Source organism: Lepisosteus platostomus, unplaced genomic scaffold (genome assembly GCF_059453375.1).
Source record: "Lepisosteus platostomus isolate fLepPlt1 unplaced genomic scaffold, fLepPlt1.hap1 Scaffold_166_H1, whole genome shotgun sequence".
NCBI classification, from domain to species: Eukaryota; Metazoa; Chordata; class Actinopteri; order Semionotiformes; family Lepisosteidae; genus Lepisosteus; species Lepisosteus platostomus.
This window is the reverse complement of record NW_028291547.1, coordinates 57,104-63,799: the sequence shown is the minus strand read 5'-3', so window position 1 is coordinate 63,799 and position 6,696 is coordinate 57,104. Positions and strand designations below refer to the sequence as shown.

Sequence of the window (6,696 nt, the reverse complement as noted above, 5' to 3'; positions counted from 1 at the left end):
AAAGCTTATCAGTTACTTTCAGCTAATTCTAATGACCCAGACAGCATATATTGTTTTGGTACATTGTCTTCTAAACTAACCTAAACCGTGTACTTTGTTGACGAACTGTTTTCTAAAATTCTGCACGCACTGTAGCACAGCAGTTGCATCCTTGAAATATATTATCTAAAAGCACCAATATATTTTTTCAAAGCTCTCTACATTTTTAAGAATCAATTTACTTATTAGATTTCCACTTCACCGGCATCATGCAAGCAAACTACATAAATATGAGAAAACACGCAAGAGAGTTGTCACTCAGAGTGTCGAAGGGTCGATGTATACTGGGGCTCAGTTGAAATGCAACGTCAGGACTTTTCCGAATTATGTCACACGAAGAGAGCACAGCCCTTTCCGCCCTGCCGCGTGTGTCTCGGTAACTCGCTGTGATCGTATAGTGGTCAGTACTTTGCGTTGTGGCCGCAACAACCCCGGTTCGAATCCGGGTCACGGCAGAATAGGGGCATCTGCTTTTACTACTCGCACGAATGAAGGCAAAAAAAAGCCAATCGATGTGAACGAACGGCGCTTTACAGAAGAGTACTGCCTGACTGGATCGTTCATGAACGACAGAGGCCACTCCGACCTCTTCTCGGTTTTCTTCAATGACTTACTAAGGATCTTCACATTCGCCCATGCAGGGGAAGCCAGTTACACCAAAGCAAACGCAGGAAAGTGCATTTCAAGCAGAGACCAGGAGGGACTTGTTTACACCGAGAGTGGGCGGAGAATGGAACAATGCGCCCAGCCCTGTTGCTGGAGCCGATTCTTGATGAGCTCTTGGGCTCACTAAGAGGCCCCCGCTGGATGCTAATCTTTCTGTTGTTCTTGCAGGTCCTGCGCTGCTTTTGAGCCGACAGAGTTTGTCCTGGTCTGTCGACACAGCCCAATTGCAAATGATCGGCTCCGCGTACAGAAGGAACGTGCGTTTGGTACAAGAGTGCACGAAGGCACCGGAAATACATTGGGAACAAATGAGCGGTCGCTCAAGACCTCTGTGAAGTACAGGAGCGTGCAAAACGAGGCTGTTTCCGCCCGGTCTCGAACCGGGGACCTTTCGCGTGTTAGGCGAACATGATAACCACTACACTACGGAAACGGTGGTAAGACGTGCCCAGCGGCCCAGTGCTGAGCTTCGCCAATGCGATTCAGCTGCTTCCAGTGCCTTTATTGGAGTGCGCTGATGGACCGTGCTCTCTCTCCAGAGACCAGCACGCCTGTCATGGACGGAGCAGGAAAGGCGGCGCCACATTCTACAGCCCTCTCCACGCAATCGACGAAATCGGGCTACTGAAGTGGAGAAAATCGCCTCTCCAGAAAGTGCAAATATCATCTTGGAGACTATAAATCCTATTGCCGAAGGTCAGCCCTGTCTACCAGAGTAACCCTCCCACAGCGATGATCAGCTCGTCTCACACGCGAGAAGTTTCGGTTGGAAACAAGCGCCCCCTCTTCTCGCACGTTTTACACGTTCGAGTAGTTTTAATGCGGCTCTTTCATACACGGTGCTGATCTTTTGGAAAGCAGGAGGCAAAACCGAATCGAACCGCCTGGGTGAAAACCAGGAACCCTAACCGCTAGACTATATGGCAGCGAACAACCATGCTGTTCCCGGCATCATGCAAGCAAACTACATAAATATGAGAAAACACGCAAGAGAGTTGTCACTCAGAGTGTCGAAGGGTCAATGTATACTGGGGCTCAGTTGAAATGCAACGTCAGGACTTTTCCGAATTATGTCACACGAAGAGAGCACAGCCCTTTCCACCCTGCCGCGTGTGTCTCGGTAACTCGCTGTGATCGTATAGTGGTCAGTACTTTGCGTTGTGGCGGCAACAACCCCGGTTCGAATCCGGGTCACGGCAGAATAGGGGCGTCTGCTTTTACTACTCGCACGAATGAAGGCAAAAAAAAAGCCAATCGATGTGAACGAACGGCGCTTTACAGAGGAGTACTGCCTGACTGGATCGTTGATGAACGACAGAGGCCACTCCGACCTCTTCTCGGTTTTCTTTAATGACTTACTAAGGATCTTCTTCACATTCGCCCATGCAGGGGAAGCCAGTTACACCAAAGCAAACGCAGGAAAGTGCATTTCAAGCAGAGACCAGGAGGGACTTGTTTACACCGAGAGTGGGCGGAGAATGGAACAATGCGCCCAGCCCTGTTGCTGGAGCCGATTCTTGATGAGCTCTTGGGCTCACTAAGAGTCCCCCGCTGGATGCTAATCTTTCTGTTGTTCTTGCAGGTCCTGCGCTGCTTTTGAGCCGACAGAGCTCGTCCTGGTCTGTCGGCACAGCCCAATTGCAAATGATCGGCTCCGCGTACAGAAGGAACGTGCGTTTGGTACAAGAGTGCACGAAGGCACCGGAACAAATGAGCGGTCGCTCAAGACCTCTGTGAAGTACAGGAGCGTGCAAAACGAGGCTGTTTCCGCCCAGTCTCGAACCGGGGACCTTTCGCGTGTTAGGCGAACGTGATAGCCGCTACACTACGGAAACCTGAAGGGACCGCTGCTGGTGTCTCGCTTGCGTTTCGGGCTGAGAAAGGGACGCGTCACTTTAGGCAGGGGGCGCTGGAGAGAGGAACAAAGGGCGCGATGAAACAAAATACCGAAACCCGGGATCTTTAGATCTTCAGTCTAACGCTCTCCCAACTGAGCTATTTCGGCGGTGCGCAAAGCCCACAGCCACCTGCTCCAGCCTTCCTGTGTTGTGGCATGAGCGCACCAAGAGTAGCGGGAGAGTGTTGCAGGAACGTCACTCAGAAGGAAAGCCACCCAGCTGCGCCCTCTGAGCTCTGTCCAGCACATCTTCCTCGCATGGACTCCTGCCTGCGACGGGCAGGAAACAATTAGCAAGAACAGAACGACACCCCATGGGTGTCTCATGACCGCACCTTAGGTTGTGACAAGTGCAGGTGTGAGGGGTTGCCGGGCTACTTTGGAGCAGAGCTTGGGCGGAGGGGGGGCGGGAAAGCAGACAAAGAGGTGACACCTCAAGGTCTGCACGATCACAGCTCTCCGCCGCCCCAGGCTTCCGCTCGATAAGCTACTGGACACACCCGCCCCTCCTCACACAGACCGTGGAAAAGCCCCCGAGTGGGAGGGCTCTCTCTTCCTCCCAGGAGCTCTTGGACACGACGTACAGACAGGGCGCGGGGAGCCGCCGCCTGCAAACACGGCTCCAGGCGGGACTCCACTCCGCAGGAGCCGCAGAGCAGAGGAGATGAGGGCAGCTTAGCTCCTGTGCAGAGACCTGAGCTGTTGTTGCTGTGGATGCTGTCTTTTCTGCACTCGGGGTAGGACATCAGGAAGCACATTGAAGCGCTGCGACATGCACTGTACAGATCCCGCCACTACTGGGCCCGATTTCCCCGGATCGAAACCGGGCGGAAACAGGCCCGTTTCGTTTGTTGCCACGCACACTGTTTAGGGATTCGCCTAGCGCTGTGATCGAACAGACCCACTCACCTCTTAGTGTGGCGGGTCTGCACAGTGGATGTCGCAGCGCATCCTGCTTTCACTTCAATGCATGTCCTGATGAACCCTGGTCTCCCGCGTGACAGGTGGGGATACTTGCCACTATACTAACGAGGAAGACATCGCTCTCTGCTTAGTGTGCAAAACACTTACTTGCAGCATTGTGGGTGCTGTGGTTTAAATGCTATTGGTTTGTGAACAGAATACCCCTATCCCAGTACATTGTGCCACATTAAATAAACACACGAGAAAAAGAGATTCAGAACGCAAAGCTGTGTCAGTGTTCTGTGTAAAAAATCGGTTTGAACATCATGGGAGCTGTGTTTAATAAGCTGCTGAGTAAAGAATATTTTAATCTTCTTGCTGTCAGTAGTATTTTGCATATAGTTGACTCTTACCTGAATGAAAACAGGACGTAAAGGAAGGGTTTCAGAATTCAGACAAAGCTTTATTCCCGTGCTTACAGTCTGGGTAATTGGAGACTGCACAGTTATGCTTCCTATGGTCATATACGGGTTTTTCGCATGAAGCCGTATTGAACAGTATTTCTCGCGTTGTGAACTTGTGTATACAGCGGTCCCCCAGGTTCCAGTTAGTGCGTAATTACTCATCGATGAAAAACCGGAGGTCTAAAAAAAGATAATTAGCTCACTGATACTTTGATGTAGAGGCTGTGGAAATATCCACGTCGTGGTCTTTAAAATGCATTTGGTTTGAAGGCGTTCTGTGCTTCCGTTGCGAAGATATGGACAAAAGAATATTCGTGCTTGGTCCAAAAAATGTAATATAAACGAAAAAGTAAAGGCTGAGAAAGCATTCACAATGTATTTTATGCACAAAGCAAGTATTCTCGCGATTCTAAGAGGTTTCGTGTAAACGCTACAGGTGTGCCAAAATCGTTTTCGAACTTCAAGCTAACTTTACCCCGGTCTGGTACCATAGGTCACGTACAGTAGCTTAAAATCCCAGTCATGTTTTTTTTCCTATCTTGTGGTACATAACGTACCATTTCGGACTATCACAAAGGGCTTGATTTCGTTAAATGCATGTATTCATTTCCTTTCTGGAAAACTTGTATTTCAAGAAATTCACACAGCTTGCGAGAAATTAAATTCAATTCTTGATTATCAGTGCAGAAGAAATATTGCCAGCTGGCAAAAAAATATATTTTTTTAACCGGAAAGTTGTGATGTGAGACACGAACCCACCATTCCGTCTGTGTGGCGCATTCGGTTGTTAACTGAATAGTCGGTGGTTTGAGTCCACCAAAGGACGGGTTTCTGTTGCGATGTAAACATTGTCTTCGCAAAGGTCGATTGGATTTCTCAGCGAAACCTTTACCATTTTAATATTTGCAGGAAATGCGAGTGCTTAACACGTGTCAGAATCACCGGGAAATGTCCAGTTACTGTATGCCCAACATCGCAACTCCCCAGAAAACCATATTCACCCAAGAAAAGAGATGAAGGATCTGATGAGGTTAGTTATGAAAGTTATGAAAGGAAGTTGATGTGGAGCTGTTAGCCGTAAAAACTCCTTAATGTCCTTTGATGTTGTCATCAGCGATAAACTGCATTCAGCAAAGATAAAAAGAAAATTATCTTTGCTTACTGCCCTGTCTTTCTCACACCTGAAGAAGGCTCCACAGCCGAAACATTGTGATTCTTTTCTTCTCTTTTCAGCTGGAATAGTCCTTTACTTGTTCCTTTGCAGCCTACGCATGCTGACGCAGCTACCCACCCGATATCTAACATTCTATAATCACAACTATGAATGTCCACTTTGGGTATTTTTTCCATGATTATTTATTATTATTATTTATTCTGTCATTGAAGCATATTTTATGTCATACTGAAGTGTCATAATCACTGAAAAAATATTTTTTTCATTTAGAAAGTAAGAAAATGATAAATCACTAGGAATTGCATTTAGCCTGTTCTGATCTAGATTTTCTATATACTTTAACATGCCATGTTCACAATGTCACAACTCATAAATGAAACAGTGAAGTGTTGTAATTACAAATGTACATAGTGCCGGGACATTGAGATGTTTTGGTAATGAGGAAGGAGGGACATGCAATGTTCACAGGGTCAAATTTATAAAACGCTACAGTAAAATTTCTTGTATTTCGGGATTATGAGAGCCTGTTACATTGTGTCTCACACCTCAGTGTCAGAATTTTGAGACATTTTTATAACCAGGGGTAGGTTCATAGCAATAAGCAGAAAGTGCGATCATCCTTTGCTCATCCTCGGTTAACCATATATTCTCATATGCCATGTTCTGAATGTGTCACGATATTAGTTCCCTCTCCTTAAGGGTGCTCCAGCCCTATCACTCTAGACTTTATTCAATGCACCTGCTCCCTATTCCCTGCCCACCTTAAAAGCCAGGCGCTGACGCTTTTCCGGGCTCTGCATCTGATTTCCGTATCGTGCGAGTCCGGGACCAGGAAGCGCCTGGTCCCGTTAAGGTTTTAATCTCGGTTCCCGTTCCTGTTCCCCGTCCGCCGGTTCCGACCCGGCCTTCGTGGTTTTTAATTCCTTCGTCGGATGGATCTCCTGGTTTTGGACTTACCCTTGCGTTTTGGATACTCTATGGATTACTCTTGGATCGTTCGCCTCGGCCACACCTCCCCCGTGCACCAGCGCACCTTGGACACGCCCCCTGTCTTCTGCCCCGTTTTCCTGCATGACATTTCCCTAGTGTTTCCCCACTCCGTCGGACTGTGTCGTCCGCATAGGGTCCGGAAAGAACTGTTCGTTACAGAATGTCCCATTTAAAACTGCTATATTAAAATTAAGACTTTTTATGATTAGAAGGCAAGGTTGTGGTAAATATGCATAAAGTGCAAGTGAACTTATGTTTTGCCTTTGTCTTGTTATTGTGAGTTTTGAAAATTGGTTTTCGATTTTCTGAAATGTGTTTCACACAAAAATGCAATTTGGATAGTCACTACTTATATATTCCCCTTTACTGAGGATATGTACAGTAATCCATCCCGATTAGTACTTTTAAAAATTACTGTAGAGAGCCATCAGAAAGGGAATGAAAACTTGCATTAAACAAAATCAAGCTGCATGTAATCATCCATAGTGATACATTTTGTAAGACAAGACAGGAAGAAAGACACTGCTGGGATTTGAGCGCAGAATCTCCTGTTTAATAGGAAA

General features: G+C 47.2%; 1 non-coding gene across 1 annotated transcript; it reads right to left on the bottom strand.

The window, feature by feature from the left end:
* Positions 1–1,065: 1,065 nt before the first annotated feature.
* Positions 1,066–1,138, bottom strand: trnav-aac (transfer RNA valine (anticodon AAC)). Its single transcript has one exon. It is a non-coding gene; the product is annotated as a tRNA-Val (tRNA).
* Positions 1,139–6,696: the final 5,558 nt, after the last annotated feature.